General features: G+C 50.0%; 2 protein-coding genes across 5 annotated transcripts in view; one reads left to right on the forward strand and one right to left on the reverse strand.

The window, feature by feature from the left end:
• Positions 1-12,182, forward strand: part of LOC106745947 (RING finger protein 17-like) — a 170,070-nt gene that overhangs the window by 137,464 nt on the left and 20,424 nt on the right. Inside the window, exon 1 of one of the 4 annotated variants that reach the window (XM_014622002.1) lies at positions 8,898-9,227. The exons of the other annotated variants lie outside the window; for them this stretch is intronic. The gene's annotated coding sequence lies outside the window, so the exon portion shown is untranslated. Of the gene's footprint in view, positions 1-8,897; positions 9,228-12,182 lie in introns of those variants that run through there. 4 annotated transcript variants of the gene reach the window in all.
• Positions 1-12,182, reverse strand: part of LOC106745951 — a 62,643-nt gene that overhangs the window by 43,144 nt on the left and 7,317 nt on the right. The window lies entirely within an intron of this gene.

The raw sequence follows: 12,182 nt of genomic DNA on the forward strand, positions 1-12,182 counted from the left end.
CCCCCCCCCGATCCCTCGCACAACGACCTGTATGAATGAACAAATCCGCGGCGATAGCATCTACATGCCGACGGCCCGAAGCATTCGGCAACGGGGTCAATGTCGCGCACGAGTGCTCTCTCGTTCTTTCTGCCCGAACGCTGGAGGCATTCAGACATTATGCAACCGGGATCCGCGCTGTAGCGCAAACCGGACGGACGGACGAACTCGTCTTTTTCTCTCGTCGCGACGCCGTGTACACCTGATGCGGCCTCCCACATATTAAGCCACTGTTGACATCAGTTTCTCGCTTAGTTCAGGGAGTTGCGATTTAATTAAGGTGAAGGGACGAAAGAGAAATGTAGGACGGTGATATTTATCGAGTAAGTGATCACACGTACACGGAGATTTCTTTGAATTTAATTGGATTTAATGAATATCTCTTGAATTGAAACAAATTTGTCTCTCGGAATGGAGCAAACAAATGACTGATTCAACAAACAGGATTGTTTGGTTTCTCAAACAATAAATATCTTTGCGTCAGATAGCATGTATTTTTTATATTTTCGTTCGAGCATTACAGTGGTGGTTACAAGCGATAAATGATTTGAAAGAAGTAACGTCATGTTAGAAAAGTATTCAAATTTCTATGTTTTAGTGGAACAATATTTGATAATGAGGTAAATGTTTTTATTGGAAAGTATTATTTCCGCTAAATAATACTGATCGTACAAATAACTGGTTCGTCCTGAAACAACATTTTTATTCAAACAATGATATTTGATATTATAAATTATGCTGTATACATGAAAAAAAAAAATCCCAAGTTAAACACATATATTCCAAAGAAACCCTTTTCTCTATGTATGCGGGGCACTATATGTGAGACGATGATAGTCACGACAAATCATTTCACTCGCCGTACAGAAATTATTCCGAGAGAATGAAGTCACATTTTCCGCGTAACGACGAAAACGCAAGTACAGAACGACGAAATTTGTTATGAAAATCACACATGCGTGTGTATCCATGTGCGAGTCGTTCAGCTGCGCTCAGCGCGCAGAAATTATTTCGGGAGAATGAAGTCACACTTTCCTCGTGATGGTGTGACGGATTAAGGGAGAAGTAAAACGCATTCAGAGCTATATTTGGCAGGAAAGACCACGGTCGCGCGCGAGTACCAATTTCGGTCGCCTACGCGAATTCTCCCGGCCGGCCGGCGATGTAACGGCGCAATGATGGAAAACGTGACGGATTACGGCGCGGTGAAATATTAGAAAGCCTCGGTTCTGCGTCAGAAAATCTCGCAAATTAATCATAACGTCATATGTTGACCGGCATTAACGCCGGCGTGGACGAGCGGGGGTAAATGGCGATAACAGAGCGAGTCATTCGCATCGGCGGGATGATGGTTCGCGCTCGGTTTGCGCAAAACTCGCGATTTTCATCAAGTAGCACGGCGGTGTACAGACAGAGTAGATAAATTCGTCGCCGCGTTTTCCGGATAATTTGTCGTATCCCGAGGGGATTGGTTACACAAGTACTTTTCGCTCGCGTTTGCTCTCGCGTCGACTTTTAATCGGCTTATCGAATCGTACCGAAAAGGTTTCCCGGTTTTGTTAACCATGCCGCGACATAATCGGATTTAACACTTTCGTAGCGGCGGTACCTGCACCTGCTGGAACGTTCAATTATATTAATTTTTGACAGCGCGCCCAATACGCCGTCGTTAATGCCCGTCGCTCTGCGCTTTAATTAATGCAAATTAATTGCTTGCTTTCCCCGACGGAGGAAGGATGGATCGTTTTCCATCTTTCTCGCTCTCTTTTCTCCTTCGCTACCAACGAACTCTTTCGTTATGCCGTTCATTATCGACTTCATTCGGTCTTATCTCGATATCCATGACGTGAACCAACTAAATATTTCCGTGCGTTGAGAATATTCACTCGACCGCGTATCGAAACGAATCGGATCGGTATCGGAGAAATTGGTTGAAATCAAGCGGATTTCGTCCTGAGAAGCGTAGAAAACTTGCCCAGTTTGGTGCAAAAGAATGACAAGCACGGGACAAAACAGCAAAAGTTTATCTTCGATAACTCTTTCTCTCTCTCCCTCTCTCTCTTTCTTTTTCTTTCTTCCTCCCTCTCGTTATTCAGCGCACATCATTTTAATCGCCAACAAATCCCGAACCGAGAGAGAGACGTAGTTCTCAGCTCGCCGGAAATACGGAGCGCGTAGCGTTTCACGAAGCGGAGATCAGACCGGGGCAGATCGCTCCTCGGGATTTTCCGCGCGCGAGTTTAAACGTCGCATTTAAATTTCTCGTTCGTGAAACGTAACGGCCCAATAAAACGTAGTTATAAGGAGAAACGCTTTCAAGAGCTCGAGCGCGCACCCCTCCCTCCTCGTCTCTTTCTCTCTTGCTCCACCGCCTCGCTTCCGGCATAAAAATTAGATCAACGCGGATTGAGAATAAGTCATCCAGCAGCAGCGGCGTTCTCGCACGGCCCTCTCGCGCCCGACGAAAATTCTCTGATTGAATTCCGTCGAGTCCGGTTATACGTCCCCGACGATACTTATTACTTCCGCAGAGAAAGAAAAGGGCGCTGCCAAGTGTGCAGCGGGGATCGGCGGACTCGAAGGGGGAAGGGAGACAGGACGGCGGCAGTGGTGGAAGCCGGGGCCGGGATTCGACGGCGCGGTAGTAACCCCAAGGCTCTAAAACTAAAGCGGCAGCTCTGACAATTTCGATTTTACTGTCGCGCGTCCCTGATCCCTCTCGTCACCGGGAAAAAGCCCGGGCGCTTCGCCGGCGACGCGGATACTCACGTTCGGGGTGGCCCATTCGCATTCAATCGCCGCCGGTGATTGCCGGCGAAATACGTGTAAACAGATAAGCGTCTACTTGCGTGGCCGAAAAATCGATGACGTCTGTTCGATTATTACGACGAACGCCGGCTCTGTACAACGCACTGTTCGTCGTTGGAATGTTTCCCGTTGTCGCTCGTTCGGGAGGGTTAGAGGGGGAGGGAAAGCCGGGAAAATCTGCCGTCGCCGGAAGGAGACATCGGCGGGTCGTTATTGAAGAGATATGGAAAAAGGCGAAATATCGCGGTGGAAAATGTCGAAAGTGGGAAAAGTCGATCGAACGAAGGAAGAAGGCAACTATCGACCGCGCGTTTCTCGCGCAATGACTCGTCTCTGCTTTCCAATCTGGTTAAGTCGCGATACCGGAGTCGAGCGCGATCGTGCGAAAATGACCGGGAGTCTCCACTCGCGCCGCGAGTTTTCCAATTTTCCACGTCGAAATTGTCAGCGTCTGAAAAGATATCCGGGATACCTTAGTCCGGATTAACGGTTACGGTAAATCGGCTGCGTCAGGCGACGGAGACCCGGCGTGACGAGCGACGCGGGGGTCGCCGATAACTAGTCGATGACTAGGGTCGCCGAAGGAGGAGAGAAAGTCGCCGGCATTCCCTCGTCGAAACGCGGACGACGAGCTCTTAGGGCCATGACACAGAGAAGCGTAAGTAGTTAGGCTCAAGCAATAAGAAAATGCATCAATGTCGATTACTTCTCCTACAGTCGAAGAATCCCGAGTCGAAATTTCGATCGTACATTAAGTCTACTTGCTTCTACATTTAAGTCATCAAGTGGAAAAACGGGAATAATTTCCCATTTGTCGCATCAAGAGAGCACAATAATGGACCTTTGAAGACTTAATGTGGAAGACTAAATGGACTTAATGTTGAATTAAAACTCGACCCGGACAAATTTGCTTACTGCTTGAGTCTTGCTTGCTCGCGTTTTTCTGTGTGCCATCATTTGCTCCCGGGTCACCCTGTACATGCGCGCGTGCGCGCACACACACACACATATACACACACGTCAGAGTTGTGCCACTAAAGCCTCCTACTTTACGGGGACTGTTGCAATTTCAGTTAATACTATAAAACCTTCGGCGCACGTACGACGCCTGCGCCGGTCGGGAGTACGGAAGTACCCGGTGTACCCGAGAGGGGCACACGCCACGCTCGCGAACGATGGTCGGGAAGAAGGAAGGAAAGAAAGAGAGAGAGATGAGCACATACGCGTACGCCCCTGGGCTCGTCCGAAGTTGTCGATGGAAAGCTTCGCTTTACGGCCTTTCGTTTATACCGACGCGAAAGTACCACAGCTCGAGAGCGAGGATGATGCGAGTTCTTCGCGAATCGCCGCCGAAATCGCGGGACGCGACTTGCGAACGACGTCGAACCCCGCGTTGTTCGTTCCGTTCGATCTCCGGATCTGCGACGGAGGCGAACGTCCCGTTTTTGATCTCGACGACGACGACGGAGGGAAATTAACGGAGCCGAAGATCGATTGATGGAAGGTATGTCGGCTGGCGCGCGCAAGCCGCGAGCAAATTCGTCGAGTGCTCTACATGTTACGGAAACTATCAACTTTCCACGATGGCAGGTAAAAATAGTGAATGGGAAACGGATCGGCGGGAAATATTCCGGCTGCATCGGCGCGACGCATTCTCTGTGCGCGTTGGCCGATGCTCGACGACGTTCACAACATTTACACGCTGTGAAACGCCGGGCGATCGCTCCGCCGGAGAGAAGTGGAATTTTCATTCTCTCTTTTACTGTCATTCTCTCTCTCTCTCTCTTTGCTTTCTTTACAATTTAATAAATACGCAGCCTACTATATCAAAAGTCCAAATTTCAATCGGACATCCCCGGTAGATGCATCAGAGCCGCATCCGACTTGATGAATATCCTTCAATCTTGCGCCGAACTATCTAGGACGAAATTTTGGTACTTGTATGCGTATCTCGAGTCTGACGTTCTCACTGGCGCGTCTTAACATTCTTCTATAATTACATATTGAGACACAATTGATTTACAATTTCTGCTTACACGGTAAGAAATGTTTTGTTGGAAACGATCCATTGTAATTTTGTGTTACTTTAACAGGGGGGATATGTTCGAACACAAATATAATGTTAAATCAACACATTCGCCTTGTCAACATATGTTTAACATATATTTAACAAACATTACATTTGCGCACTTTTTAACACACGCCTCGTGTTAAAATAACACAAAATTTCAGCGGACCGTCCCTGATACAAAATTTTTTACTGTGTATGTTTTTTTATGTAATAGTTATCAATTGCATTACTTCTCTGCTTATTATTTCTCTGTACTTCTACCGTGTGCGCTTTAGCGGACTCTTCCCAAACCATTTAATAAATAACGCGTTTCTCTTTTCCTTTCTCGGTCTTTCTCTAGAACTCTTCCATGTAACGATACGATCGATTCGTTTATTCGGATATTTTACACGCCGCCGGCCGATTCGAATCGCTTTTACTTACATTCCGATGCTTCGCACGGCTACTTGCGCTTCGTCGGTCAATGCAATAGCGTAACAAGGAATCTCGCCGTTCTACAGAGAGAGGACGCTTCAAACGACGAATGAGATTCATAGGTATTTGCGTCCGATATCGCGGTGTGAAATTAATTAATGCCAGAGAGAGAGAGAGAGAGAGAGAGGGGGAGAGTGAGAGTTACGATTTTGCCACGCAGCTTGTAAAATCATTCGATCTCCAAGTGTGATATTTCATGAGCTTTAACGCGCTGCGACTGTCGCTGGATAATTGCCGTCGACTGTGGAACATTTTCCGCTGATTTATTTTCCACGGCCCGCCACCGTTATCCCAGAATCACTTCCGAGTATCGTGTAGATATGATTTTTTCGGTTGGTACATGGGGGGGAAATACCTCCGTGTTTAACCGTGTGCGGGTTGACAATGAGAGAGACAAAGGCGCGCGCGCTGCTCTCAGAAACTCTCGATGATATTCATCGATAAGCGCACCACGCAATTGCGTGTTAACCCCGTTCGCTCTCCGTTTGACGGCTGGCGCGCATTTTCCCCGCCGCGTAGACCGCGGTAGAACCGAGTTTAATATCGTCCGTCATTCGCCACGCGGGTCATTTTTTCCCCGGTTCTCCTCGCGACGGCGGTCGCAGCGGTGGTTGGTGGTCGTGGAAAGGCAAGTGACCTGAAACAAACCGGTTCTCGCGCCCGCCTCGCTGCGCGAGATAATAGATGAAATTCGGCAAAATTAGAAATTAATGCAGGCGGAGGAGGATGCGGCGTTGCGCAATATTCGGCAGCTTGAAATTTACAAGTCATCCCGGATTGTACCAATCGGGCGTTTCAAAACCGCCGAGCTCGCCGGGGCTCGAATTTCCACGTTCGGGGTGCGTCGAAAGATCACTTGAAATGGATTTTGGCTGGATTAATATATTAACTCTTTCGTTGCGGCGCGCTCCAGCCGAAAGTAGCTCGCTGTGCGCGACACGATATTCAATTGTGCAATATTGTGACAGAATAATAAAGAATAAAGCGCACAATTGATAAGCTACTTTTCCGATATACCCGTCGTACGAAAGGGTTAATGCATGCGGCAGGTGATGGCATCTCACATTTCACAGTCATACACTCACACGACGTGTCGTCGTTTCATTCGCGAATCGAAGCGACGCGGTGACGGAAGGAAAATATCGCGCAAATATAAAATCAACAATAAGACGCAGTACAGGAGACGCGAGGGGCGGAACGGAGGGAGGGTCGAGTAAATTGAGAGGGAAACAAGTGTGTTTGCACCTTCGCGTTTCCCGTCTCGTGGAAAACGCCGATCCCAGTCGTCGTTGGCGGTGTTGCGCGCGTGCCTGGTCAGTCGGTGCTGGAATTAACGTTATTTCGACGAATGCACGCGGCAGCCGGCCCGGTAGTGCCCGCACGCGCTTATCGCGCCGCTCTATCACCCGTTTCCGCCGCGGCACTATATTTATCGAGGATGTTGCGTCCGCGTGGAAATCACGCGCGAAAAGCACGCGATCGAGAAAAGTACCAAGTGGCCCGGCCATCGTCGGTGCCGTGTGCATCGTGTTGTGTACGGTAGAAGCGTATACGACAGGAAAGAGAGAGAGCAGGTTGTTGTTTCGACGTGGAATTTCCGATTCGCGTACCGCGCCGCGAAATTCGTTTATCGACTTTCGATACACGTCAATGGCGACGGCTGGATGTACATCTCCGCGCGCTCTTAAAATGATTCCGCGAGTAAGGACAAACGGGACGAAACGACCGCACATCGGCACGTGTATAAATTAGTTATAGCCTTGCTTCGAACGAGGCGGCAAAGCAGGAGGAGCGGGACGAGAAACGCGAAATTCTGGCCTCGTTAATTTTTCTCCAATTTTACTCACGTCACGAAAGAGAGAGAGAGAGGGAGATTTCATCGAGCAGCTTTTCGCGTTAACGATCGATCGCCCATCGGCGATCTGGGTCGCCGGATCATTCCGCTTTAGCGAGGCCCGTCAATCTTTCGGAATCATTAAGGCTTGTCCCTTCGATTCGAGGCGAGTCGGAGATACGAGGCGCGGCCCGATCTCACGATCTTACGATTCCTGATCGATCCGACGCAATACTCTCCTTTCATGGCACATGTAGGATAAGGTCGATCAATTTCGCAACGTGTCCGCGCCGTAGACGATGATTCGCGAGATTAGAGAAATCGGCGAGGAACCTACGAGACGACGACGCGTTGTGCCTGATGGCGCAGGCCGGCGTTTGAATCTAATTGAAGCACCCGCGAATTACCGGGGAAGAAGCCGCCCTCCGTCGAAAACTCGACCGCGGAAGACCGGAAGAAATTGCGCGGGGGATCCAGGACGCTCTACTTTCCCGCCTTCTCCCCTCGACGCGGAGACACCGAGAATATAAATTCCCACGTAAGACTAATTACAACGCATTTAAGAGATTGCGTCCGCAGGGAAAAAAAAAGAGTCGCTCGGCGGAACGCGCTCGCGAATTAACGCGTGCGTTCGCTCGCTTGCGTGCCGCCGCTCGTCGCTCATTGTCGTTGTCGCGCGCGAAGTCGCGAATAACCCGCCGGGGGAATTGTAATTTTCGCGTTATTATTTTGACAGTTACTACTTACAAGTTATACCGGCCGCAGTGCGGCGCGGGGGCAGGGGGGCACATAATGTCCCGCCGTCGCCGATACGGAGGATATTATCGAGCGATACTCGAACTCTATAATTGGCCGCTAACGACACAATATGTCGGGCGCCTCTGTTTGAGCACGCTCGCGAAATAATAATGGACATGAAACCACCCCCTCCGCGCGACAAACACGCCGCGCACGCACACACGTACGCGCGCGCACAATGCGCATTAAATAATGCACCGGTCGCGCAATAGCGCAGGAAAACGCGAAAAAACAATACGTGCGGCGTGCGAATTGAAATACCGCCGAATTAATCGTGCTTTTTGCAGCGAGTCGAATTAATCGAGTTACCCCGCCGCTCCGCCGTCGGAGTCGCTTCGAACGGCACCTTGTTTCGCCGAGCCGATCTCTAATGTAATTTACCTCGAGGCACGAGGTCATATTTTATTTGAAAAAAAAAAATATAATAAAAGAGAGAGAGAGAGAAAGAGAGAAATAATTTCGCTATTTTTCGTGCTCGAAAAACCGGGGAAAATCCGCGAACTCCGACGAGCGCGCGCGCACAGCTCCCTGCGCCCGACGCTGTTTGCACGCTCCATTTGTTATTTAATCCGACCCAGTCCGGGTTGTATTTATAACTCACCGGCGTATGTTGTGTATAACGGGCAATATTCGGTCCTGCCGGAACTAGCGTGCGCTCCCGACAATGAGAGCTCGCGGCTCGTCGATTGCGCCCGTGTAAGATCGTATCGGCCAAATTGACTCTCTCGAACGCGCCCGTTATCCCCCCGTTCCGAAGAGAGACGTTGGGCAATCGGACGTCGTTCCTGGCGAGGTTCGGTAACGATCAATTTTCGACGGCGGAGAGAAGAGAGAGAAGGGAGGCAGAAGGGGAGCGCGAGAACGATCGGGCGATTAATTATGCTCGCGCGAGATGGCTGAGGATGGGCAGACCGCGCGATCAAGGACGACGTCTTCGTTATACCATCGTCCGCTCTTGAATTCAATGGATTCGGCAACATCGGGGAGAGAAGTGTTGTATCGCGTCTATTTAGTGCGCGCCGGACGATTCATCATCGCGACGACGAGCCCGCACCGCCCGCTCGAGAATAAGACAGTCCGGAGGCCGTGTCGCCTCATCTAAGATGAGAGTTCGACGGCATTCGCAAAGGTCGAAGTCGTCGCGGGGAGGACGAGGGAAGGAAAGGGTCGTCGAGACGTCCCTGGAGGCGAGCCGCAACCGACGTAAGTTTTAATTTAAAATTCGCGTTCGGGACGTTTAACCCGGAGGTTCCATCGTAAAAGTTGATTTATCGTGCGTTCTTTCGTCGGTAATATTAATTTTCCTGCTCGAGCTTGCGCGCTCTCCGTTACACGTACTTCGATGTTATAGGATTAATAAGGACGAGAGAGGGAGAGAGAGAGAGAGAGAGAGAGGAAGAAGGATGGCCTTAATCGGATTATTTACAAACAGAATACACTCCGGTCGCTCTGATAATCGTCGCGTATTTGACACGGCGACTTAGCGCGATCGCGGAAACCGCCGGCAAGAACAGCCGAACAGATGCCCTGGTATTGTTACATAAACGCGAAGGATAATCGCGCAATTACACGCCGCAACATCATCGCGGTGATACACTCGTAACAAGATTTAGCTGCGGTAGCGAAAATGTTCCTTCAAGATAGGGACAGCTAATGTTGGCTACGGCAGCTAAATTTATCGGCTGTTTGAGTTCAGACGCTACAGCGAGAAATATCAGCTGAGTCGCAAACTAAGATCGTATTTACGTTTTCGACTAGAAGTCCATCGTCATTTTTCTTTCGACAAAAACTGCCCGCAATGTATTAGTTGGTGTACACGACTATCGTTGTATTATTTTACCGAAAATTCTTTCGTTCATTTCCACCTTCACCGGGAAACCCCACGCGTACGGTTATCCTGACGACGATGCGGAAAAATCGCGGGTTCGCACGACCCCGCGAAGCGAGGAATTCGAAGAGCGCGACGATAAAGAACGACACGTGGCGGAGGTGAGGATGACACACACACGTGGTGCCGTGGATAATTTCACGAGAGCACGTCCTCCGGTGGATAATCTCGTTGAGCCTTGGCGCCGTCGCGGCAACGGCCGTGCCTCTTATGAAATTTGTCAGAGCCGCCGCCACGTTCGGAGTGAAGCGGGGGAAAAAGAGGGAGGAGAGAGAGGAGAGCGAGAAAGATAAAGAGGGAACAAGGAGACGGGCGAACAGGAGGAGGAGGAAATGGCGTGGGAGAAAGAGGAAGGAACGAGCGGGGAACGAAAGCTGCGAAAGAATGCCGGGAGAATGGAGGAGCCGGAGAAAAACCGCGGAAAAATGCTAGAGGCGGCAAAGGTGGCTGCGCGGCCGGCCGAGGAAATGGAAAGGAACGGAGAAAAGGAAGGGACGCAGGACGAGCCCGCGGGACTGGAAGTGAGTTAATGAAAGCCGAGCTCCTACGTGCGTGAACCCTTTGCGCTCTCGCGTGCGTTCGCTCCTTTTTCCGCAGCGGCGCGACTTAACGTGAAGTAACACCGGGGATGAGAATGAGGAGGAGAGGTGCTTTCATATCGAATTAGCCGCAAATGCGAAATTAAATCCTCTCTCTTTTCTTAGCTCGTGTGCACTCCTCGTGAGTGTATCGTTCCTTCACGGGAGGGGGGAGGATTATTTCGCGAGAACTTATCGTTCGGCGGCCGTGTGTCATCAATTCTCACGAGAATCCGGCTCTCTCTCTCTCTCTCTCTTTTGCGCACGCGCGTCGTTTCCGTAACGCGCCTGCAGTGCGAACAATAATTCAATTGCAAATCATATTACGTGCGCCGCATTACGCCGAAACTTCCTTAAGACCTCGGTCGTAGCGACGTAGAGAACCGAAGCTCTGTAACGTGTATAATATAACGGGGAAATCGAGACGTGAACGGGCATGGCGAAGCCCCCTCCCCCCTCCTCTCTCCGTAATACCCGCTTTTTAATCACCCTCGTTAACAGTTCCCGCGTGGCGGCGGTTCTATCGCGGGAGATAGTCTGGAGAAAAAGGTAATTACCGTTGAATTACGGCGCGTTTTGCGCGACACTCGTAAAGATCTCCAGCCGCAATTACGGAGCGCGAAAAAGAGAAGCGCGCCGCACCGCCGGTCGAAGATGTTATTGCGATTCGAGTTTTGTCGCTTTTAGTGGAAGCACGATTTTCGGCGATTGATGTGACGGCGCCGCAGCCCGTTATTTTCCTCGGCCGTCCGGAGAAAAGAACCGGGCCGACTCGGGCGGGCGAAAGAGGAGACGAAAGGGAAGTTGCGTAGATGATCGCGGTGAGTAAGTAACGTCGCGAAACAATGAACAATGACTAGTGAGAGCGAGTCATTAGTTGACTCGGAGAACTCGAAAAGCGGACAGGACGGACTGCCGCGCGTCTTGTTAGCAGTTTCAGACGAGATCCGAAACGGGACTTGAAGGCTGACTCGAAATTTTCATGCTGCTGCCTCGACGCTTTCAAGGATTGCGTTTTGTCTATTTAGACGACCTATAACCTAATAAAAACCCACTCTGACATTTATTAACTTCTCTCTTGAATCTTTAATTCTGTTGATTGAATTTTAACGCAACCTTAACTTCTTTCGCTGAAACGGAGAAAACGGAAACATTTCAGACATCAAGGTCGAAGTAGGAATAAATAATATTATTAGAAATGAAATTGCGCGTATGTGTACCTATTTTCGCGTTTCCCGAGTCTCGTTAGCAGCTCCGAGCGGGGTCTGAAACGGAATTCGAGAGCCGAGTAATCTAAAATTTGACCTTCCTTGACGCTACCTTGACTCTTTTACGAATAGCTTGCGCTTACTTACACGATCCATGGATTGATAAAAATGAAAGGTTTAACGGAGGATCCAAATTCCAACGCGGGAAGGAAGAATTCGGTCTCACGCAACGCGCGCGCTGCTCTTGTAAATATCACGTCCGCAGGGCGCGGTGGGCTCGTCAGCTCCGCCACGATCGAATTTTTCTTTTCTCTTGGATCGGACAAAAATCTGGGTCAATAAATAGATTGATAAGATCGCAGTTGAAAGCTCGGTTAGGCGATCGAGCGGCGGGCAAACCGGTCGCTCGGAATCCGCGGCCTATTCTCTAAACGCGCTCATAAACCTCCGCCGGCGCAATTACAAATTGACCGGATGCGTTTCT

Source organism: Dinoponera quadriceps, unplaced genomic scaffold, assembly GCF_001313825.1.
Source record: "Dinoponera quadriceps isolate SergipeBrazil2010 unplaced genomic scaffold, ASM131382v1 scaffold1872, whole genome shotgun sequence".
Taxonomy (NCBI): domain Eukaryota; kingdom Metazoa; phylum Arthropoda; class Insecta; order Hymenoptera; family Formicidae; genus Dinoponera; species Dinoponera quadriceps.